Source organism: Papio anubis, chromosome 6 (genome assembly GCF_008728515.1).
Source record: "Papio anubis isolate 15944 chromosome 6, Panubis1.0, whole genome shotgun sequence".
NCBI lineage: Eukaryota > Metazoa > Chordata > Mammalia > Primates > Cercopithecidae > Papio > Papio anubis.
Genome location: NC_044981.1, coordinates 28,945,297 through 28,970,078, shown reverse-complemented (window position 1 = coordinate 28,970,078; position 24,782 = coordinate 28,945,297). Strand labels below are relative to the sequence as shown.

Here is a 24,782-nt window from a genome sequence, read left to right as displayed (position 1 = left end):
TATAGTAGTATACAATAGTGGTCTAGGCCTTCACATTCACTCACCTCTCACTCACTGACTCACCCTGAGCAACCTCAAGTCCTGCAAGCTCCATTCATGGTAAGTGCCCTATACAAGTGTACCATTTTTTCTTTTTTACCGTATTTTTTATTATACTTTTCTATTTTTATATATGCTTAATACATAAATACTTAGAATTGTGTTACGATTGTCTACAGTATTTAATAAAGTAACATGCTGCACAAGTTTGTAGTCTAGGAGCAATAAGCTATAACATATAGCCGAAGGTGTGTGACAGAAGCTGTACATCTGGGCTTGTGTGGTGGCCTCCATTATGCTCACTCAATGGCAAAATCATAGCGTTGCATTCTCAGAATGTATCCCTTTTTTTTTGTTAATATGCATGACTGCTATTTGTGTTGACATCTAATTAACTTATGCCTTTATTTATTTGTATTTCTTTTCCTTTCTTTTCTTTTCTTTTTTTTTTTTTTTTTTTTTTTAGATGAAGTCTTGTCAGCTCAGGCTGGAGTGTGGCATAATCTTGGCTCACCTGCAACCTCCTCCTGGAGTTCAAGTGATTCTCCTGTTTCAGCCTCCCAAGTAGCTGTGCTTATAGGCACCGTGCCTGGCTAATTTTTTTGCATTTTTATTATAGACGGGGTTTCACCATGTTATCCAGGCTGGTCTCCGAACTCCTGACCTCAGGCTATGTCGCTTCAGCTTCCCAAAGATGTTGGGATTGCAGTGAGCCTGAAGCCCGCCATGCCTTTATTTCATCTTCCATTTCCAACACAGATTTTCACGTGAAAAAGCACTCAGGCCAAGATTTATTTCTAAATTTGATGCACTCATATAACATCTTCATTAAATCAAGGTCGAATAATGTGAAGGGGGTTACACGCATTCAGGAAACAACCCTAGGGTGCAGATGCTTTCTCGGGAATCTTGAAACTCTGAATTTATCACCTCATTTAAAGCAACGATTACTTTTCAATCTTTAGAATGTTCTTAGTCATTACCAGAGTATGAAAATAAACGATTAACAATATCTTAAAATATGGATACTAAAATTTTCTTTGTCATAGCATTTGGGCGTGGATACTTAACTATTTAATGGTATCAAAAGTATATGGGAGTGTTTGACATGGACGGCTCATTAAGGACTAGTTGCAAAGAGTATTATTATTGTTATTACACACTTCTGGCTTAAGGTAGCATATAATCAAAGGGCAACATTCACATGTTAGCCCTGAGTAGCTCTGTGTGACACCTCAGAGGATGACTTTGAAGATGTAATGAAACAGTGAATGTGGGAGCTGTGCTTTATAAACGTATAAATGTAATCTATCACCATTAAACAACTGACTAGCAGAGTGACTCAGAATGTTGTCACTGAGACGCTATCTTAACTTTCCATCTGAATATTTCTCATCCTGCAGGAGATTGTGATTTTCATAAAACACACATCACCACGAAAAGAAAAGCATATGAGCAAAAAATTAACCTTTCTCAAAATACTGCTTCATTAAACTAGTTGATGTTAGTATATCAATCTGCTTTCTAGCTGAAAAAAAAAGTCTTGAAAATGTAAAATAATTTCAGATTTGACTGTCTCTGAGCCTAAATTGGGACATCCACTTTTCTCCTGACAACAGTTACTTAGAACTAAAATACATATTTGTCGTTATGTACAATCAGTGGGTAATGACAACTGTCCAAACTCTTATAATAAAACAGAGGATAATCTCACTGAACAAAAAATACTTCTTCAAGATGAGTATGTAAGCTAAAATGTAACATAAAATATCAAATGTCCAATGGTTGAACTAAATAGTAATGAATAAAACCCCAAAAATGCAAAACCAAATTCGTCATCATAGGAGAACCTTGCCATTGTAGGTTAACTCCGTCAATTTATACTTGAGGAAATGAACAATAAAACTATTTAATTTTCTTGTTCAAATTCAAATCGCTCAGATAGATTTGTTTAAATCCAAAGTCGTCTTGCTTCCCATGGAGATGATATGATTATCCAACCAACTAGTTGGAGCTGGACAATGCTATCTAGATGATTCTTACGACTCCAGGTTTTCTCCTCCTTTTTCTCCTACCATTGCTACTACAATACGTTTATTCTTCTTGACATTTCAGTAATTCCTTGCAGCAGGGTTCTGAAAATAAGCCATCCTGTTCCTCAGCCCCAGGCCACATTTACTCTATCAGACACCTAAAGACAGAAAACAATAAATTTCATTCTAGCAACCTCCTCAGCCGATTTTTATGCAACTCAAAGATTGAAAACTGTTATTTTGAAATTTCCAAAATAGTCACTTCTACTTTGTATTTAATCCTCACCTCACTCAGGAATGATGGTTATTGTCAGCCTTCTTACACAGAAGAAGAAATTCTGTTTCAAAATGGCTGGGTTACTGGATTAAGATAACTGCCTTTAATTTGTAGTGTCATGTGGGAAAATAAGATCACCTGATACTAGATGTTTTATGTTATTCTGACCCCAGGTTACTGCACCCTGTCATCTATAAGTAGATAATCAATCAATGCATCACCATGTTTTGTCAATGCCCATAACTCTACCTTCTTTGGCACATCCCTACTACAGGTGAAACAAATTGAAGATAATGCCACTAATTAATGAAAGCCGTCCTGAAGAATTTACTCTGTTAGGCTTTGCAGACCGCCCTTGGCTAGAGCTTCCTCTGTTCACTAGTCTTCTTATAACATACCCCTTAGCCATGATGGGAAACGTCACAATCATTCTGGTGTCCAGGTTAGACTCTCGTCTTCACAGCCCCATGTATTTCTTCCTCGCCAACCTCTCCTTTTTGGACATGTGTTACACCACAAGCATTGTCCCTCAGATGCTGGTTAACCTGGGAAGCTCTAAGAAGACCATCAGCTATACGGGGTGTGCAGTTCAGCTTTATTTCTTTCACATAATGGGGGGCACAGAATGTTTGCTCTTGGCTCTCATGTCCTTCGATCGCTATGTGGCCATCTGCAGACCTCTTCACTACACCCTCATCATGAATCAGCGCATTTGTATCCTATTAGTTTCCACCGTGTGGCTAACTGGAATAACCTATGCTGTCTCAGAGGCCACTGCTACATTACGGTTGCCACTGTGTGGTCTCAATAAGCTGGACCACTTGCTGTGTGAGATTCCTGTTCTGATAAAGAATGCCTGTGGTGAAAAAGGTTCTAACGAGCTCACACTCTCTGTGGTATGCATTTTTATGTTAGCTGTTCCACTATGCTTAATTCTTGCTTCCTATGCTAGTATTGGACATGCTGTATTTAAGATCAAATCTTCTGAGGGAAGGAAAAAGGCCTTTGGGACATGTTCCTCCCATCTCATTGTAGTTTTCTTATTTTATGGCCCAGGCATTAGCATGTACCTTCAGCCTCCCTCCTCCATCTCAAGGGATCAGCCCAAGTTCATGGCTCTCTTCTATGGAGTGGTGACTCCCACACTCAATCCCTTTATCTACACCCTGCGGAATAAGGATGTGAAGGGGGCATTATGCCACCTGGTGAGGAGCATTTTCAGCTTTAAGTGATAGTTGGTAGATATCAAATGAAATTATTGAACAATTAGAGTAGGTTGCTATAGTTTTCTGTAACAAATTCTTGTCTCATAATCAAATATCGGTTTACATGTTCTTGCAAAATATGTTATGTCTCTGAGGCTCTGTAAACATGTTCGGCAAGGATTATACTTGACTAGTATGCACATTTTATTATGAAAATATATTAAAATAGTTATATACTAGTTGGTACGTACTGAAATAGTAGCTGTGTTAAGTAGTAAAAAATATTAGTAAAATGAATTCATTAGTTCAAGCTACCTGTAAAAATAGCATGGCAAGCACTCATCAGTTCATCACTCTCTCTGAGTTGTCCCAAGTCTAAATGCGCAGTGTGGCTACACTGGTCATTCAGTGTGAAGCACTTTATACTTTGGAAGAATCATGAGTCTCATAAGTTTATCAACCCCAATTTATGTAGATGCTATTGCTTCTTAAAATGCTTTGTAATTCTTGTTTAACAAATAAGTATGCAGTGATTTTGTATTTTTAATTAAAGAATTTATTATTAAATATGGAAATGAGTGGTCTAGTGGGACAAAAAGTATGAATAAGTTTCCTATAGTTTCCTTTTACATACTATAATAATGAGTCTTCTGAATCAGTGAGATAACAAGGAAGTGATATTAATAACGAAACACAACGGAAGTATTTCTGTGCATAATTGGGAATAGCCAGGAATGCCTTTTGGAACTAACTGTGTAAGAATCAGTGTGAGAAAGAAATAAATTGTATTTTTGGAACAAAAAGCAACTTGATTACTTCAACAAACAATATAAGTTTGTTTTTTGATGTAAATGTTGAATGCAAATGGTATTCAAAATCTGTATCATTAAAAGTTGAAAGCGCTAAAACTTAGTTCTAGGACTCACACTCCAAAACTTAAAACTTTGTCATGAAATTAGTTATAACTTATGAGAGCAAATTACTTGATTTTATATTTATTTGGTGTTGAATTAATATGTTGAGAGTTCAACATGGTGTTGTGCAGTGAAGAAGTAAACACTTGTAAGAAAAACAAAAGCTCATTTGGATTTTCCTGGCATATCTTCTGGTATGATCAAGATTTAAGCCAATAATTGGCAGGAAAACCTCATGTTATTGGAAACAAGAATCAACTGCAAAATAACAGATCATCTGGTGCTGGTACAGATCCTCAGATCATTGAACTTCTGTATATTTAGTTTGGAAAAAAATTTTAAGTAACTTTAAAAATTGGCATATTTCTGGTTGATTGCCAGAAAAATATTTTCAAATTTTATACACATGCACACACAAAGACATGACCTAATTCTGTGATGTTAAATGATAGCTTTGATAATTTTTATTTAAGTATCATTTGTCTAACTTAGTCTTATATACAGAAATATATAGTAATTTCTAGTTTTGAGGGCAAAACCCAGAAAGATTTGTGTCAAAAGCTTTGCTGTAGAAACTCATCACGGTTCATCTGACTCTTTCTCAAATATCCTCTGTCCTTGGCTAATGTATGTACTACTTTCAAGACCTGTAAAAAATACTCATTTCAGAGGCATGAATGAAATCTAGACACAGTGAAAAATCAGGATTTCCTAAGAATTAAATGCAAAAATCTCAGAATAAAGAATACTGAGAACGGTGGTCTGGAAAATCCACAGAAAGGTTTTATTTGGACTTCATATTTCCAGGGAGTATATACTGTTTTAGTATGCTACAGCATGAAGGATACTTCAGTCAACTTTTGAAAAGTACTGTAGAAGGAAATGCACATATTATACTGGAAAGCGAAAGTGTGCTCTACCTTTTGAGTAAACCACCAGCAATTCTGAGATTGCCTTTTTTTTTTTTTTTTTTTTGAGATGGAGTCTGGCTCTGTCGCCCAGGCTGGAGTGCAGTGGCCGGATCTCAGCTCACTGCAAGCTCCGCCTCCCGGGTTTACGCCATTCTCCTGCCTCAGCCTCCGGAGTAGCTGGGACTACAGGCGCCCGCCACCTCGCCCGGCTAGTTTTTTTGTATTTTTTAGTAGAGACGGGGTTTCACCGTGTTCGCCAGGATGGTCTCGATCTCCTGACCTCGTGATCCGCCCGTCTCGGCCTCCCAAAGTGCTGGGATTACAGGCTTGAGCCACCGCGCCTGGCCTGAGATTGCCTTTTAAGGAAAGTGATCTAAAGCTTTTATTTCCCCAAGCAAGCAGGCCTTTCCTAAACAACAAATGGAAGAAAACAAAGCATGTTGACCCCAGTTTTAAAGACACTAAAAATGTATTTGAGAAAATATTTAAGGTAGAACTCAAGAAGGTTTAACAGTGGCTTTCTCCATATTAGAGACGTCCTCAGATTTGCATAGCATAATAACCGCAAGGCAAGAAGTGCATCTTGCTTTAAAGGAGATGATTAAAATACATGTATTCAGGATTATGATTCAAAAAATTCCTCTATGGCCAATGCACAACTAATTTCTTTTCAAACTGTGATACTCAGAATTTCAATGCCTTGGAGGAGTCCCAGAGGCCACAGAGCATGATGGCGGGATGGAGAATGTTAGAAATAGTGGAGTAGGAAAATCCATGTCATATTTTCTTTGAAGACAGGACATTTGATACGAACATGGATAACTGCTTCCCTATTATAAAAAGTAATCATTTTACTTTATTTTCATACTATAGAAATGGTATATTTGGACTAAATGGTCAAATATTTACTTGAGCAAAAAGTATACTATCTAATACACATAAACACAAAATGAAACTTAAGTGAGTAGTGAGAATTCATTTAAGCCTTTAGGAATTTTTTCCACATAGAACTAAAGGCTTTTAGTTCTATCTTTATTTTCATTAAGATTTGTGTCATACAAAAATATTTTTACCTCTTTCTAGATGTATCCATTTGTAACCATTGATCTTGAGGCCTCAGACTCTTGATACATACTGAGACGTAATTATTTTATATAAAGACGGAGCTGACCTAAATAGCTGCTTATGTTTCACTTTGTCATACAAAAGGAAATTAAATCCATTGTATTAAAGGGTCTTTAAATCTACTTCTCAACACTCATATTTTTCAGCTACTACATTGTGCACCTCCCCTAAAACCACCATCACCTCCCATACAACCACAGCATGTACTCTAATACTTCTACTTCTTAAACTCTTCTGCATTTTCTCACGCCTGTATACTAGCTTATTTTTGCATTCTGAAATGCCTCCTCCAGTTTTTAACCTCTCTAAAACCTTCCTTAAAATTAATTATAATATAGAACGCAATAAGCACCAACATGCATGTTCAAGAATGTGCCTTTGGGATGAAAAAGACTAAATACTCAAAGAAGAATTAAATATATTTTCAAAGGGTAGATAAAAATTGTAATATTTAATAGGAGTAACATAGTAATATATCACTGGCTGAGGAAATATCATAATCAAAAAGTTAAATAAAAAGGAGAAGTCACAACTATTGAAAAGCTGCCATAAGTTATAAAAAGTTACTAAAAGTGTTAAACACATTGGATCCGCAGTCTTATTTAACCTTTCGATAACCCTTTAAGGTATGTATTAGCCACACTTGATAGATAATAAAAATGTGGTTTAATAATTCTTGAGCTTGCATAGTTTAGGTCAGAACTGGAATTTGAAAGTTTTCAATTACCAAAAATTCATGTTTTTTCCACCTTATAACAAACTCATGAAGAACTCAATGTTTCCATCTGAAATCACATGGGGCAATATGTAAGACTGAAAGAAGGATATATGTTGAACTAGAACCAGGAACCAGAAACAAGGCTGATATTAAAGAATGTGTGTTTCTATAGAAGATGAGAATGTGATGGATTTTAAACTCTGAGATTATATAAGATCTTTATTTTGTGACTATATTTGGCAAAGTAAAAAAATCATTTGCAGTAGGAAAACACAGGAAATTACTTAAATGTACTTCAACAATCTATGCAATAGAAAATGAGCCTCTCTAGTAGGATAAGAGAAGTAAAACTGAAAAAGATGGGGAAAGTGTGAGAGATTAACATAGGAAGTTAACTTGGAAACTTTGTTAAATGTGTGTCCTCTGGGAAAGAGATGAGCCAAAGACAGTGGTGCTGATGCTTTAAGTCTGCAGGACTGACCAGAAGGTGTAGATTTTTTCAAAGACTTTAAAATCAAGGAAAGTAGTTTTTGAAACAGAAGTTAAAAGGACTCTAGAAAAACTGAAGTCAAATTCCACGGAAGATGTTATTAATTATCTACAAGAAGAAATAGATATCTATTTGTGGGAATAGTGGCTCACGCCTGTAATCCCAACACTTTGGGAGGCCAAGGCGGGCAGATCACTTGAGGCCAGGAGTTTGACACCACCCTGGTCAACACGGTGAAACCCCATCTCTACTAAAAATACAAAAATTAGCCAGAAATGGCGGCCCGTGCCTGTGGGCCCAGCTACTTGGGAGACTGAAGCACAAGAATTGCTTGAACCCAGAAGGCGGAGTTTGCAATGAGAAGAGATCGTGCCACTGCACTCCAGCCTGGCCCACACAGTGAGACTCTGTCTCAAAAACAAAAAAAAAAAAAAAAAAAAAAAAAAGAAAAAGAAAGAAATAATTGCAAAAAGAGAAAACAAATTGTTATCAAAAAAGTTATTCGTAAAGGATAAATCTAAATGAATTTTTAGCATTTCTTCTTTGGACACATTAAAGAGATCCAACATTTAACATGATGTTTTATCGAGATAAAGGTTTATGTATATAATATTTAGTATAATATAAATATACATTTTAACAATAATTAATATTGGAAAGTGGACAACAGTAGTTTCTGCAGACACTTCTAAGTCTTAGAGGCTGTAATCCCCTTTTTCCAGAAAAACTCTTCAAAGTAAAATACAAGGAATACTGATAAGTTTTTAATTGAAGATTGTTTTAATATATGTAATATGTTGTCTGCATTAGGATAGTGAGGAGGCAGGGCTCAGTGGGCAATAGAGAGGATTCAAATGTTTTGGCAAATAAACTGCTTTAAATGTTGCTTCTGGAATTTCTTACCTTGCTATTATTCCAATATTCTCCCACTGAGCAAAGAGTAGAGTTAACTGCACCATGGGGATATCACCTCCTTCTACTCTCAGGGGATTCATTATCTCAGATTGCAAATTTTTAAGTGCAGCAAATCCTATAATCATTTCTCTCTTGATTCCATAGAAACTGTTTTTACTATAGAGAGTACCAACTAATGACTGAATCTGAGTTCACTTAGTGACTCTTAGACAAAACGGCACATCTGACAGGTCACATTGTAAGGCAATTAATAAACAATGTTGACTGGTCATTCTGTGTACATCAACAGCTTTGTTAGTAAGTAGTTATTGTGTGGCTTCTCTTTATAAACAAATGAATATGTTAATATAAATCATTTTCTGATTAATATATTCAATTTACAGTGCACAATATTTGGTATGAACATTATATCGTGTTATAATTAAGACTGTATTTTGAAATTCATAATTGGCAAGAAATGGCCAGGTAGCCTTTTCTATTTGAACTATCTGAAAAATGTCTTCAAATTTTTAAATGACAGTCAGTATTCAAAGTACTTTAACAAACATCTCACCTGAAATAAAGATTTTTATGGCTGAAGGAGAAAAAATTTGAGATGCATTCCTTTTAAAATATTTATAATAAAGGACTGACACATGGTCTATTGTCTATGAAACTCCTTTGAATAATTCCATATATCTATGAATTTAACTATGTCTTTAACATGAAGCTGCTACTAAATTATTCACTGTTTTAATTAATATCTACAAAAAATTATCTGAAAATGGAACATACTAAAATGCTTTTGATCTCATGATTTAGCTGAAGTCAATTGTCAGCTATTATTAACAGTAATTTATAGCCTGATTTTTTTATGATCCTATTCCAAAATGATTCTATTGGTGAAAATGGCATAGACTTTTGTCCTACCCCTTTTGTTTTGCATTAACTGAAAATCAAACATCAAATATTACCTTCTCTTTTCCACTCTCCTTCTGACTAAAACATGTTTTCCTTTCTTTCTGGCTAAAATGTTGCAGGACCATTTTATTTTACTTTATTTAGTTTCATTTTCCCTTTAGTTCACATATAATTGTACACACCTATGAGACACAATGGGATGTTTTGATATAGATGTACAATGTGGAGAGACCAAATTAGGGTAATTAGCATATTCATCTCCTTGAATATTTACCAATTCTTTGTGGTATCATTCAAAATCCTCTTTTCTACCTATTTTGAAATATACGATATATTATTGTTAGCAACAGTCAACCTATCATGCAATGAAATGCTACAACTTATTCATCCTAACTGTAACTCTGTACCCATTGATCATACTCTCCTCATTCCCCTTTTCCCCCTACCCTATCCTACTCCTCTGTAACCACTGTTGTACTCTCTACTTCCATAAGATTAACTTTTTTAGGCAATAGGGTCATTTTAAATAAGCCTCTTATACTTTGTTACTATTAACATGGAAGCTGGAGTAGAGACTTTATCTTTCAGTAGCTTAATGAAGTCATGAAGAAAAATTCAGTATAGTTCATTGCACTGGTTGATTTAGAAAGTTCTGGGATGTATTTTGGCTAATGGGAAAACTGAAGTACCACTTGATCCCAATACATCTCTCCATTTTCCCCATGATTCACATTCAATTATTCCTGATATGAGATCACTTTCCCTGCCTCAGTGCTTATTACTAACCTGTACTGTTGCTGATACCAAGACACTCAGAGAGTTGCATTCTCCCTCATCCTCTGAAGAGTTTCCATTTACATAGGGTGTGAGCATGTGTGTGTGAAGGAGTTGAGGGAGCAGTGTTAACATACATTTCTGGCACTATAAACTTTCTAAAGTGTTGGTAGTAATGATTGGCTAATAGAACTTTACTGTTTGAATTTCACTTTTATGTTAGATACAGAGGGTAGACGTGCAGGTTTGTTACATGGGTATGTTTCACCCAGGTAATGAGCATAGTACCCAATTTCTAATATCCTAAATTTAGGTAGTTTTCAACCCATGCTTCCCTCCCTCCACCTGCCTCTAATAGTCCCCATTGTCTATTGTTGCCATGTTTATGTCAATGTGTGTGCAACGTTTAGCTCTCACTTATAAGTGAGAAAGTGTGGTGTTTTATTAGTCCACTTAGGAGTATGACCTCCAGCTCCATCCATGTTGCGTCTAAGGACATGATCTCATTCTCTTTTATGGCTGCGGTTTTCATAATGTATTTATACCACATTTTCTTTAATTCACAACTGATGGGCACCTAGGTTGATTCCACGTCTTTTTTATGGTGAATAGTGCAGCAATGAATGTACAAGTGCATGTGTCTTTTTTGGTGTAATAAACTATTTTCCTTTGAATATATACCCCATAGTGGAATTGCTGGATCAAATGGTAGCTCTCTTTTGAGTTCTTTGAGAAATCTCCAAACTGCTTTCCACAGTGGCTGAAGTAATTTATATTCCCACCAACAATGTGTAAGCATTTCCTTTTCTCTGCAGCCTTGCCAGCAGCTGTTGTTTTTTGACTTTTTATAATAGCCATTCCAACTGGTATGAGATGGTATTTCATTGTGGCTTTTACTTGCATTTCTATGATGATTAGTGATGTCAAGCATTGTTTATATGTGTGTGGGTGACTAGTATGTCTTCTTTTGAGAAGTGTCCGTTCATAACCCCATTTTTAAAATGGGCTTATTTGTTGTTTGTTTTAAGTTCCTATAAATTCTGGATATTACACTTTTGTCAAATGCATAGTTTCTGAATATTTTCTCCCATTCTGTGGGTTGTGTGTTTACTGTTGACAGTTTCTTTTGCTGTGCAGAGGAGCTTCAGTTTAATTACTTCCCACTTGTCAATGTTTTGGTTTTGTTGCAATTGCTTTTAGGGACTTAGCCAAAATTTCTTTGCCAAGCCCAATGTTGAAAAGGATATTTCCTAGCTTTTCTGCTAGAATTTTTTTAATAAACTTTAAGTTCTAGGGTACATGTGCACAACGTGCAGGTTTCTTACCTAAGTATACAGGTGCCATGCTGGTTTGCTGCATCCATCAACTCGTCATTTATATTAGGTATTTCTCCTAATACTATCCCTCCCCTAGCCCACCACACCACAACAGGCTCCAGTGTATGATGTTCTCCACCCTGGGTCCAAGTGTTCTCATTGTTCAATTCTCACCTATGAATGAGAACATGCGGTGTTTGGTTTTCCGTCCTTGTGATGGTTTGCTGAGAATGATGGTTTCCAGCTTCATCCATGTCCCTGCAAAGGACATGAACTCACCCTTTTTATGGCTGCATAATATTCCATGGTGTATATGTGGCACATTTTCTTAATCCAGTCTATCATTGATGGACATTGGGGTTGGTTCCAAGTCTTTGCTATTGTGAATAGTGCTGCAGTAAACATACGTGTGCATGTGTCCTTAAAGTAGCATGATTTATAATCCTTTGGGTATATACCCAGGAATGGGATGGCTGGGTCAAATGGTATTTCTGGTTCTAGATCCTTGAGGAATCGCTGCACTGTCCTCCACAATGGTTGAACTAATTTACACTCCCACCAACAGTGTAAAAGCATTCCTGTTTCTCCACATCCTCTCCAGCATCTGTTGTTTCCTGACTTTCTAATGATCACCATTCTCACTGGTGTGAGACGGTATATCATTGCGGTTTTGATTTGCATTTCTCTGATGACCAGTGATGATGAGCATTTTTTTCATGTGTCTGTTGGCTGCAGAAATGTCTTCTTTTGAGAAGTATCTATTTATATCCTTTGCATATTTTTTGATGGGGTTCTTTGTTTTTTTCTTGTAAATTTGTTTAAGTTCTTTGTAGATTCTGTATATTAGCCCTTTGTCAGATGGCTAGATTGCAAAAATTTTCTCCCATTCTGTAGGTTGCATGTTCACTCTGATGGTAGTTTCTTTTGCTGTGCAGAAGCTCTTTAGTTTAGTTAGATCCCATTTGTCAATTTTGGCTTTTGTTGCCATTGCTTTTGGTGTTTTAGTCATAAAGTTCTTGCCTATGCCTTTGTCTTGAATGGTATTACCTAGGTAATAGGGTTTTTTTATGGTTTTAGGTCTAACATTTAAGTCTCTAATCCATCTGGAATTAATTTTTTGTGTAAGGTGTAAGGAAGGGATCCAGTTTCAGCTTTCTACTTATGGCTAGCCAGTTTTCCCAGCACCATTTATTAAATACGGAATCCTTTCCCCATTGCTTGTTTTTGGCAGGTTTGTCAAAGATCAGATGGTTGTAGATGTGTGGTGTTATTTCTGAGGCCTCTGTTCTGTTCCATTGGTCTATATCTGTGTTTTGGTATCAATACCATGCTGTTTTGGTTACTGTAGCCTTGTAGTACAGTTTGAAGTCTGGTAGCATGATGTCTCCAGCTTTGTTCTTTTGACTTAGGATTGTCTTGGCAATGTGGATTCTTTTTTGGTTGATGTGAACTTTAGTTTTTCCAATTCTGTGAAGAAAGTCATCAGTAGCTTGATGGGGATGGCATTGAATCTATAAATTACCTTGGGCAGTGTGGCCATTTTCACAATATTGATTCTTCCTATCCATAAGCATGGAATGTTCTTCCATTTGTTTGTGTCCTCTTTTATTTCGTTGAGCAATGGTTTGTAGTTCTCCTTGAAGAGGTCCTTCGCATCCCTTGTAAGTTGTATTCCTAGGTATTTTATTCTCTTTGAAGCAATTGTGAATGGGAGTTCACTCATTATTTGGCTCTCTGTTTGTCTGTTATTGGTGTATAGGAATGCTTGTGATTTTTGCACATTGACTTTGTATCCTGAGACTTTGCTGAATTTGCTTATCAGCTTAAGCAGATTTCGGGCTGAGATGATGGGGTGTTCTAAATATACAATCATGTCATCTGCAAACAGGGACAATTTGACTTCCTTGTTTTCTAATTGAATACCCTTTATTTCTTTCTCTTGCCTGATTGCCCTGGCCAGAACTTCCAACACTATGTTGAATAGGAGTGGTGAGAGAGGGCATCCTTGTCTTGTGCTGGTTTTCAAAGGGAATACTTCCAATTCTTGCCCATTCAGTATGATATTGGCTATTGGTTTGTTATAATTCTGCTAGAATTTTTATAGTTTGAGGTCTTACACTGAAATCTTTCATCTATCTTGAGTCAATTTTTGTATATGGTAAAAGTAAATGTCCAGATTAGGGCTAATTAGCTATCCCAGCACCATTTCTTGAATACAGAGTCCTTTTCCCATTGTTTTTGTTTTTGTCAGCCTTGTTGAAGATCACACCACAGGTATTAGGCTTTATTTCTGAGTTTCTATTCTGTTTCATTGCTATATGTGTCTGATTTTGTGCCCATACCATGATATTTTGGTGACTACAGCCTTATAATGTAGTTTGAAATTGGGTATTGTGATTCCTATGGCTACGTTCTTTTTTCTTAGGGTTGCTTTGGCTATTCGTGATCTTTTTTGGTTGCATATAACTTTTAGAATATTTTTTTCTAATTCTGTGAAGAAGGATGTTGGTTTAAATTGCTTTAGGCAGTACAGTTGTTTTAACAATATTGATTCTTCCAATCCATGAGCATGCAATGTTTTTCCATTTATTTATGTTGCTTCTGATTTCTTCCAGCAGTGTTTTATAGTTCTCCTTGTAGAGATCTTTCACCTCCTTGGTTAGCTGTATTCCTAGATATTTCATTTTCTCTGTGGCTATTGTAAATGAGATTGTTCTGATTTGACTCTCAGCCTTCATATTTTTGGTATACAGAAATGATACTGATTTGGTACACTGATTTTGTACCCTGAAACCTTGTTAAAATCATTTATCAGTTCTAGTAGCCTTCTGGCAGTCTTTAGGGCTTTCTAAGTATAGAATCATATCATCAGCAAAGAGAGATGGTTTGACTTCTTTTCCTATGGGAATGCCTTTTATTTCTTTCTATCTCCCGATTGTTCTGGAGAGAATTTCACCACGCCTATACTGAATAGGCATGGTGAGAGTGGGCATTCTTGTCTTGCTCCAAATCTCAAGGGGAATTCTTCCAGCTTTTGCTCATTCTATATGATGTTAGCTATGGGTTTTTTTTAACAGATGGCTCTTATTATTTTGAGGTTTGTTCCTTTAATGCCTAGTCTGTTGAGAGTTTTAATCATGAACCCTCAGGATTCATGGAGATGTTGGATTTTACCAAAAGCTTTTTCAGCATCTATTGAGGTGATCATATGGCTTTTCTTTTTAATTCTGTTTATGTGATGAATCACATTTGTTGATTTGCAGATGTTCAACCAATCTTGCATGCCAGAAATAGAGCTTTCTTGATTGTGGTGTATTAACTTTTTGATGTGCTGCTGGATTTGTTTGGCTAGTATTTTCTTGAGGATTTTTCCTTCTATGTTCATCAGGGATAATAGGTGGAATTTTTTTCTTCTTTTTTTTTTTTTTTTTTTTTTTTTTTTTTTTTTTTTTTTTTTTTTTGGTATTAAGCTAACTCGCCTACCTTAGTGTGGGTCACATATCTTGGCTTGATAATCCCAAGCTGTTCTTAGAAACCCAGGTAGCACCAGGACATCCTGCAGCTCAGGGTTGGGCTCTGGCTACACTGTGAGATCTGATGTGCTCTTGAGTTGCTGGGAAAGTACTCACGTGAAGCAAGGCACTCAGCTGGGCTGTGGAAGCTGCACAATGCACCTGCTTCCTCTAGTGCAGCTAGGCATAGGACCTGAGAGGAGCCTGCAGGCAGGAGGGCTTGCAGAACAGACATGTCCCAGTCCCACAGGGAAGCCAGCCCTGCCCTCCTCTGGCTTGGCAGTCAGCTGGGGCAAGAGCCTTGAAGAGGGAGACAGGAAGCTCTCAGGGGTGGGTATCTATGGCTACCCTCCACTGAAGCTGCCCAGCACACAAAAGCTCCCAGGCTCTGCACTGTCTGAAGGACTGTCTCTGCCTGTTCCCCAGGGAGATCCCCCTGCCAGCTAACACATCTATGGGGGACACGGGGTCTCTTGTAGCTAGGATCCCAGAGGTCCATGACAAGAGTGAGCTGTCCCTCAGTTCCCTTGCTCACCAATTTCCCAGGAGCCATGTGGGGCTGGGAACTAGCCCTGGCATTCAGGTACCACTTGCAGGGTTCCCAGATTTCTGCCTCTATGGCCTCAGCTTCAGCTTTGTCTCTCCATACACTCAGCATTTTCTCTCCTAAGATCCAACCAATATTTGTTGATTTACTCAATAATTTGGTCTCTCTTAGTGAAAGCAGCGCTTCCTGGCTGCATCTAATTGAACAGCTTGTCCCTTCCCATCTGTGTAAAACATTTTTTATACATGCTTTATTTTGACATAATTTTAGCTTTACACAAATGTTGCAAAGATGGCAAAGAATTCCCATATACACCTCACCTCACTTTCCCTTAATGTTACATTTCTCTGGTATATTTTTCAAAATTAAGAAACTAACATTGGTATGTTACTACTACCAAAACTCTAGACTATCTTTGAATTTCAGCAAGGTTTTCTTTAATGTCCTTTTTTTGTTGCAGAATCCTATCCAGGACACTCCATTGCATTTAGTTGCCATGTCTTTCAGTTTCCTGAATCTCTGGTATCTTGTTTTTCATGATGTTGAAAATTCTGAGTACTGCTCAGGTATGTTATAGAATGCACTTCAGTCATGGTTTGTCTGATGTTTTCTAATGCTTATGTTATGGGATCCTTGGGGTATCACTTCACCAGCTGAAAACCTCTATGGCTAGTGGTACCTAAGCCTGGGTTTTGCTCAGGCCCACTGGCCCACTCAGCCTGGCAGCCTGTGCTCAGCTCACATTACCAGTCTGGATACTATGCCTGCCAAAGGCAAGCAGAGCAGCCAGGGGTGTATGAGCGAGCAAGCGTGGGGTCCAGCCACTGCACACAGCCAGGCATGCTTGCCGTGGCAGGGCTGCAGTTCCTGGCACTGACAGGGGTGCCAGCTCCCTGCAAGTCTGCGGCTGGACCAGGTGTACTGCAAGCAGCTCCCACACCAGGAACCACAGAACTACCCAAAAAGGGTGTCACAGCCCTGGCTCAGGGAGCTCCTAGGTCTAGGCTCCCCAAAGGGCTGCAGCTCTTATCTCCTTTATGTCACCTGCAATGAGGTGAAGAAAGGGTATGTTCCAGCCCTGTTTGTGTGACGGCTCTTTCAGCCATGCCATTCAGCGGACCCCAAGTTCTTGTCCCGCACCCACGGGGTATGCGGATAAGCGGAGGGTGAGTAAGGTGAAGAGGAGTTTTATTGAACAATAGAACAGCTGAGAGGAAACCCGCTCCTCTCCATGGCCAGGGTGTCCTGACTGGTGTTCAGCTCTCAGCAGAGAGGAGACCCTGGAGTGGGCAGTTCCTCTCCTCAGACAGGTCATCCCATAGAGTGTTCAGGTCTCAGCAGAAAAGAGACCCTAGGGTAGGTAATTCCTCTCTGCAGCTGGTTGTCCTGACATCTTTTTGTGTCTGGCTGAGTCTGGGAGTTTTTATGGACTTCAGAGGAGAGGAAGTGCCTGCTGATTGGTCCTTGAGCAGCCATGGACAGGCTTGGAAAAAGCACCCTAAGTTCACACTCCAGTCTGCAAGGCTGGCAGCCCGTCTCCCAGGTTTCGACCCTTCCCTAGGGGTTGAAGGTGGGGCCTCAACGGGGACCCGTCCCTTTCTGCCCAGGAGCCTGTCGGCCTCCTGCCACTGTTGACGGTGCCCCAGGCTGTTCCTGCCAAGCAGCACCTGCAGGCCAGCGCCAAGCTGCCCTCAGCAGCACCCCCTCCAGCCTCCCTCCCTTGCTTACCGGTGCCCAAAGCCCAGAGGGGGCTGAAGTGGCAGAAGACTGGCATGTCAGCGCTGCCCCAAGTGTGAGCACATCAGGCCAGGTTTCAACAGCACCTGGGCTCAGCCTCAACCGTGCTCTGATATCAGAGCCAGTGCCAGGAGCAGAGAGAGGCCGGACACCGGGAGCAGGCACCTCCAAGCCTACGGGGGCAAAAAGGGCTTTCCCGGGCCCCCAAGAGTGCAGAGATGCCCGGGTCTGCAGCTATTACCTACTCCTGGCACCTAAGAGCACAGGGATGCCCAGGTTTTTAGCCACAGCTTGAGCAGCTGCAGGTGCACACAGGAGGGTGGGGCTTCTGCCGGCTCCCGAACCCCAAGCGCACAGGGATGCCCGGGTCCGCAGCCGCTGCTAGGCAACTACAGCTGAGCCTGGGGAGCACAGGGCTCTTGCCTGCCAACTCTTAAGGGATGGGGACTTCCGCCTGTTCCTGGCTCCTGCGGGCTCCATCGAGCGCACAGCCCCAACCGCACCTCCCCTACTACAGTCGGCGTCCCGGTTCAGTCGGGCCTCAGCTGCAGTCAATGACACTGGGCCTTTGAATTTTTGGAGAGGAGACCACAGAGGTAAAGTGCCCTTTTTATCACAGCAGGGGTTACATAATATCTACATGGCATCACTGATGTGCTGACTTTAATCACTTGCTGAAGGTAGTGTTTGCACTAAATAAAACTTAAACTTACAGTTGTTACCTTTCCATACTCTATTCCTTGGAAGACAGTCACTGAGTCCAACCTACACTTAGTGAAGGAGATCATGAGCTCCACCCCGGAAAGTGGGGACTATTAATAGACTAGTAAGGAAGATTTCTCTCTTCTTCTCCGTTTACGTATTTATTCAGTCATTTATTTGTAACAGTATGGACAGTTACTTTTTATACTTCAGGTTATAATCCAGTGATATTTTATTTATTTTGTTGTTGAAAGTGCTCCAGCTTTCCCCATTGAGAGCTCTTTCAAGCTGGCTGCTGGGTCCCTTGGACAGGTCTTCATCCTTTTGTTATCCTTTTCTCTTCAGGGCCCCTCCTTGATTTCTGGTATTACTGGTTCTTCTCCAGGCTTCTCTTACATATTTTTTTCATCAGCCTTAGAAATATCTTAGAATCAGACATTGCCCTAAGGATCTCTGGTTCTTTTCACTGGAAAATGGCATTAGAAAACATTATCTGAATGGGACATGTACACATTGCTATGAGGGTAACATTGTTTCTAGGCTATTTCACCAGAAAAGGCTAGGCAATGTGTGTCTACACAGTAAGCTCTGAACACACATGTATCTGTCATTGTTTCAATATTTGTCCATCTGTGTGTGTGTCCGTGTGTATTTGTGCTTGTGTTTAAACATGAGGTCATAGTGATAACTCTGACTCTAACACAGTCCCTAATGTCATTCTGGCCTTCCTTTCTTGCTTCTCCGTAACTTCTTATACCAACAGGGAGAAACCTGGATACCACAGTTCATCTTTAAACATTTTTGTTCAACTCGTATGTATGTGAAGCAATTACAGAATTAGCTGAACCTGCATGAGAAACAAATTTACTATTCAGAATACCATATTTATGCATGGTTACTTTTGTCTATAGTCTGACATTTTTTAACCAAAATATTATTTCTCAAAGTAAGTTAGGTCACTTTTTACTTCTTCTCTACCCTTTTCAGTGTTGTTAGCTTATATATTTATATAAAGTGAGGATGATTTATCACCGTCATACCATTCTGGAATCTTCCCACATCTTGGTGATATTTTTACTTGTTTATTTGCATGCATTTGAGTGCAGTTTTGTGATACACTACTTGGAGATTAATAAATCATAGACTTGGGTATTACTAGTGCAGCACCATACAAGACAACTCCATCATTTAAAAATTTCCCTTGTATGTCTTCTTTGTAATCAACTAATCTCCCCTACACTAAGCCCTGAATACCACTAGTGTGTTTCCATCCCAGTGGGTTTTTTTCCCAGATGTCTTATGAATGAAATCATACAATATTCAGACTTTGAAGTCTGGCTTCATCTATTTAGTAAAACACACTTAACATATATTCATGTTGTTGCATGTATCAGTAGCTCATTCCATCCCACTGGTCAATAGTATTCATGGATCAATCAATTTCCACACAATCATAGATCATTGTGTGGAAATACCCAAGATTATCTTTCCCCTGTTGAAGGGCATGAGTGGCTTACAGTTTTGAGTAATTATGAATAAAACTGATATAAACATTTGCATGTAGATTTTTACATGGACAAAAGTTTTAATTCACTGGGGTAAATACTTAGGAATGTGATTGTTAAGTCATATAAAAGACTATATTAAACTTTATAAAAACTGCCAAATAGTCAGTGTTTGCATCACTTTGCATTTCTACCAGCAATCAAAGAGAGTTTCCCCTCACTTTGCATTCTTGCTAGCATTCATTATTTTCAGTGCTTTTGTCTCAGTGACAAACAAAATTGTGAGAATTTATTTTTAATCTTATTATATGAGTACTTTCATAATACTCCAATTTTGTATCTTGGTTTACAAAGCCTTAATATTGACTATGTAGCTTTTTATAGGAAAAAATACTGGTATCTTGACTTTCATATAGATTTTCTTAAATCAGTGAGATTTCCATTGGTCAACTTAACTGTAAATCAATTATTATAAGCTTTTTTAAATGTGAGAAATCATGTCTTTGATAAGAATAGGTCAGTTTTTTCATTTTTTTCTCTAAGAATTTTTGGTTTTTTTTTTTGTGTGTGTGTGTGTATCTATCACTTAATGTGTATTTGAAAACTTTCCAATTAACTTTTTCTAATACAAATGATCTATTAAACTTTATTCCATTTTCTCAGTTTAGAAATTACTTGAACATTTGGCTAAATGTTCTGAACCTTACTTTCAAACTACATTTTCTTACTAAAAAAAATGCTTAGACAGTGTGGTAATTCCTCAAAGATCTAGAACTAGAAATACCATTTGACCCAGCAATCCCATTACTGGGTATATACCCAAAGGATTATAAATCATGCTACTATAAAGACACATGCACACATATGTTTATTGTGGCACTCACAATAGCAAAGACTTGGAACCAACCCAAATGTCCATCAATAATACACTGGATAAAGAAAATGTGGCACATATACAGCGTGGAATACTATGCAGCCTAAAAAAGGATGAGTTCATGTCCTTTGTAGGGACATGGATGAAACTGGAAACCATCATTCTCAGCAAACTATCACAAGGACAGAAAACCAAACACTGCATGTTCTCATTTATAAGTGGGAGTTGAATAATGAGAAGTCTTGGCCACAGGGTGGGGAACATCACACACTAGGGCCTGTTGGGGGGGTGGGGAGCTGGGGGAGGGATACCATTAGGAGATATACCTAATGTAAATGACGAGTTTCTGGGTGCAACAAATCAACATAGCACATATACACCTGTGTAACAAACCTGCATGTTGTGCACATGTACCCCAGAACTTAAAGTATAATAAAAAAAGAAATGCTTAATTCACGCTGAATATGTTCAGTGTGATTTTTAAAGGCTTCATGATTCAATGTTATTCATATAACCTAATTTTTATTTTATTTCTCTCTCCATGAAGAGTTTTTTAAGAGGCCAGGCACAGTGGCTCACACCTGTAATCCCAGCACTTTGGGAGGCCAAAGTGGGAGGGTGACTTGAGGTCAGGAATTTGAAACCAGACTGGGCAACAGGGTGAAACACTGTCTCTACTAAAGATACAAGAATTAGCCAGAATTGGTGGTGCATGCTTGTAATCGCAGCTACTTGGGATGCTGAGGCAGGAGAATCACTTGAAACTGGGAGATGGAGGTTGAAGTGAGCCAAGATTGCAGCACTGCACTCCAGCCTGGGCGACAGAGCAAGACTCTGTCTCAGAAAAGAAAAAAAAAAAAAAGTATTTTAAGAAGCATAAACAAATTTCCTCCAATCGCCTTTGACTGAACATTGATTGGTACTCGTTCTGATTTAATTCAATTCTAAGTCGCAGCATCCACTTTATCTTCTCCAAGTATAGTAGCAAATATCCACCAATTGGTCACCCAGTTATTTGGTTTGATTTCTTATCACTTAGCATTTAATCCAAGGATATAAATATCTTTTTGCCCAGTGGTAAACTTGTCATCCAATCCTTGAGTTTCTTTTGCAAAGAGGTTAGGTTTTTCTCAAGATTAAAATGCTCATCCAAACCCTTTTTTTTTTTTCTGTCTTAAGTTGTTTTTTTCCTCTACTAACATAGTTTTAAAGCTATTTTGGCATCAGCTTCTCACTATTTAAAAGACTTCAACACCTCTTCCAGTAACTGAACCCATATTCTAAACCTAGCCATGAATGTAATTCATTCTGAAGTTTAGGGTGTTTTTGTTTTTTTTTTAAGATGACATATAAATGGCCAATAACCATATGAACAAACGTTAATCATAAGAGAACTTCAAATTAAAACCACAATGAGATATTATCTTATGCCAGTCAAAATGGTCATTCTTTTAAAAATCAAAAAAAAAAAAAAAAGAAAAATAAATTTTGCCGAGGATATAGAGAAAAAGGACTACATACAATGTTGGTGGGAATGTAAATTAGTACAATCTCTATGGAAAACAGTATGGAGACTTTTCAAATAACTGAAAATAGAGCTACCATTTGATTCAGCAATCCCACTACTGGATATCAAACTAAAGGTAAACAAATCATTATATCAAAAAGAAACCTGCACGTCTATGTATATCGCAGCACTATTCACAATAGCAAAGTATTAGAATCAACTTGAGTGTCCATCAATGGACTATTGGATTTCTAAAATGTGATTTTATATACATATATATACTTTAGAATACTCCTTGACAATAAAAAGACTGAAATCATATCTTTTACAGCAATGTGAATGTAACTGGAGGCCATTGGCTTAAGTGAGATAACCCAAAAACAGAAAGCCAAATGCTAGATATTATCAGTTATAAGTGGGAGCTAAACAATGGGTACATGTGGATATAGAGTGAAATATAGGCATTGGAGACTCCAAAAGGTGGGAGGTTGGGAAAGGGCTGAGGGATGAAAGACTACCTATTGAGGACAATGTATACTATTTGAATGATGGATACACTGAAAGCTCACACTTCACCACTATGCAATATATCCATGAAACACAACTGCACTTCTATACCCTAAATCTGTAAAAATTCACATTTTCCTTAAACATTCCTTTTTTTCAAAGCATCTATTTTGAATTCAAATTTCCTATACACTTAGAGGATTTGATGCCTTGCTCTACGGGCAGGACTCCATGACAAATAATTTATATGCTTCATACTCTTTTTTTTTTTTGAGACAAAGTTTCACTCCTGTTGCCCAGGCTGTAGTATAATGGCATAATCTCGGCTCACTGCAACCTCTGCCTCCAGGGTTCAAGCGATTCTCCTGCCTCAGCCTCCCAAGTAGCTGGGATTATAGGAACCTGCCACCACGCCCAGCTATTTTTTTGTATTTTTAGTAGAGACGGGATTTCACCATGTTGGCCAGGCTGGTCTCGAACTCCTGACCTCAGGTGAGCCACCTGTCTCGGCCTCCCAAAGTGCTGGCATGAGCCACCACGCCAATCTCATATACTTTTTTAATCAGCCTAATTTATTAAAACATTACATTTGTCTTCAACTACAGAAGAAACTTCTCTGGCAAACTCTTTTTACTCTCTTTACATGAAGTTGGCTTTTATAATTGTAAAATCCAAATACAGCTGCACTTACCACCATCTCCCATGTTAAGCCATAGAACTCTGATGTGAGTCTCGTGTCTCCTTGCAACAGTGACTTGGCCTCAATCAGCTTCTCCAGGACCTGTATAAAGTAACACCTCATAGCAGTAAGCAGGTCCTCCATAGCACCAGATCTGCCTTTGGTTGCCAAGACATTCTGATTCTGCAACAAACTGCAGAGAACACTAGGAGTGTTCTGCTTGGAACCTAAATCTGCACCTAGCAACCAGGACAGCACATCAATGGGATGCCAATGGGGCAGGATAGATGGTGCTTTCTCAACATTTTCACTAAATAGCACATGAAAAACGGGAAAGTACAGGCTTTTGTTGATCCAAGGAGACTGACCACAAAGACTGTATTTCTTCTAGGCACTAACAAGCAACCCTAAAGTATGAGAGAATTAATGTCATTTCATACACGTACACTTCAGGAATTACTAAGAACGTGGCAGTAAAGAACTTACATGTCTATATCAATAGTCAATATCCTCTTAATGTAAACATGTCTTTCTGAGGCTCTGGTAGATCTAATATTTAAAAATTCAAAGGTTCCTCACCTCAACATTCCATCTTAGGTATTTTTTGGTTGTTTGTTTTTGTTTGTTTGTTTGTTTTGGTTAGATGAGGGGGATAAGCATGAGAGAGTTAAATTATTGTCATTAACTCATCAATCGAATTTTCAAATGTAACAACTCATAAAGAATCAAGGTAATTTAGGTTTTGGATTTTTTTTTAACTTTTATTTTAGGTTCATGGGTATATGTGCAGGTTTGTTATACGGGTAAACTGTGCCTCACAGAGGTTTGGAGTACAGATCATCACCCAGGCAATAAGCATGGTACATAATAGGTATTCTTTCTGATTTTCTTCCTCCTCCCACCCTCCACCGTCAAGTAGACCCAAGTGCATGTGGTTCACCTCCTACTATCCGTATGTTCTTATGTTTAACTCCCACTTATAAGTGAGAACATGCAGTATTTGGCTCTCTTCTAGTTAGTTTGCTTAGGATGATGGCCTGCAGCTCCATCCAGGGTGCTGCAAAGGAAATTATCTCATTCTTTTTACAACTGTATAGTATTCCATGGGGTCTATGTACCACATTTTCTTTACCCAGTCTACCGTTGATGGGCATTTAGGTTGATTTCATGTCTTTGCTGTTGTGAATAGTGCTGCAGTGAACATACTCGTGCATATGTGTTTATGGTAGAATGATTTATATTCCTTTGGGTATATACCCAGTAATGGGATTGCTTGGTCGAAGAGTAGTTCTGTTTTAAGTTCTTGGAGGAATCATTACACCATTTTCCACAATAGCTAAGCTAATTTACATTCCCACCAGCAGTGTATAAGCATTCCCTTTTCTCCATAACCTTGATGTATCTGTTATTAATTATTTGACTTTTTGATAATATCCATTCTGCCTGGTGTGAGATGCTATCTCATTGTGGTTTTGATTTGCATTTCTCTAATGATTAATGATCTTGAGCATTTTTTCATATGCTTGGCCACATGTGTGTCTTCTTTTGGAAAGTGTCTGTTCATGTCTTTTGCCAACTTTTAAATGGTATTGTTT

The 24,782-nt window shown here is 38.3% G+C and overlaps 1 non-coding gene across 2 annotated transcripts; it reads right to left on the bottom strand.

Moving 5' to 3' along the window:
• Nucleotides 1–1,929: 1,929 nt before the first annotated feature.
• LOC103883574 lies at nucleotides 1,930–24,325 on the bottom strand. 2 transcript variants are annotated; one of them, XR_645856.4, is made up of 2 exons: nucleotides 23,200–24,318; nucleotides 1,930–2,230 (listed from the first exon to the last, which is right to left on the bottom strand). It is a non-coding gene; the product is annotated as an uncharacterized LOC103883574 (transcript). The 2 variants fall into 2 exon arrangements; XR_004184257.1 differs by lacking the exon at nucleotides 1,930–2,230 and adding an exon at nucleotides 18,261–18,962 and having other exon boundaries at nucleotides 23,200–24,325.
• Between the last annotated feature and the right edge of the window lie 457 nt (nucleotides 24,326–24,782).